Source organism: Penaeus monodon, chromosome 12, assembly GCF_015228065.2.
Source record: "Penaeus monodon isolate SGIC_2016 chromosome 12, NSTDA_Pmon_1, whole genome shotgun sequence".
In the NCBI taxonomy this organism is placed as follows: Eukaryota; Metazoa; Arthropoda; class Malacostraca; order Decapoda; family Penaeidae; genus Penaeus; species Penaeus monodon.
Window position 1 is genome coordinate 30,436,009 of NC_051397.1, and position 1,057 is coordinate 30,437,065.

A 1,057-nucleotide genomic window follows, 5' to 3' on the forward strand; every position below is an offset into this window, starting at 1 on the left:
ACCTTGGTCTTCCTTTGGTAGGGCAGTACTTGGGGAAGTAGGAGCCAGTAGGAGAGACAAGTTCATTTCAACCTTGTTAAAATACTTTTCTCTTGGTTACGAGAATGAATGAAACCTCCCCAGTGAGATTTAATCTAGCATCTATATTACTAGACACTCATTTATTTATTTCTCAACACTAAGAAAATGGTCATTATGGTATACAGCCGCAACACTTCTAGAGAAAGATAAAAAATACCGAATGTTATGACTTTAAAAGCATAAGTGAGAGTTATGCTTAGTCGCAAAACACGGGAGGAAAATGATCTATCTTGAAGAAAAGCAAGATGAATTGTATGATACGCAAAAAGAAAAAAATCAGGAAGGAATTGCTAGTCACACAAAAAAGAGAAACAAAAACACGAGGGGAATGATCTGCCATGAAAAATAAAATGCAGAGAAAGCACTACCTGCCATGCAAAATTTCGTGAGATCGGAATTATCTGTCTTGCAAAAATATCACGGAAGGGAATTACCATGCAAAAAACGCAGAAGAATTATCTGCCATGCAAATAGTTATGGGTGTGCGGTATTGTCTACCATGCAAAAAAAATCGCGATTGGAATTGTTTGCTACGCAAAAATACATTGGATAGGATCGTGAGACGGGAATTCTCTGCCTTACAAAAATTGTATACCACTAAAAAAAAAAAAAAAAAAAAAACTGCGGGAGGGGCATTGCATAGTAAGTCATAAAAAACATTGTGGAATGTGAATTTGTTGTCATGCAAAAATCACAGAAGATAATTTTTTTGCCATGCAAAGAAAAAAAATAGCAGAATGGGAAGATGCTGCCAAGCAAAAATTACAAGAGGTTTGTCTGCCATGCAAAAAGTTGTGGAGGGAAATATGTCAGTCATGCAATGAATTGCGCGAAAGAAACCTCTGCCACGAAAGAAACAATATGAGACAGAGGGGTTTTCTGACATGCAACAAAAGCCGTGGGACTGCCCGCTATGCAAAAAAAAAAAAAAAAAAAAAAAAAAAAATCGCTGAAGGGGCACTGCCAGTCGTGCAAA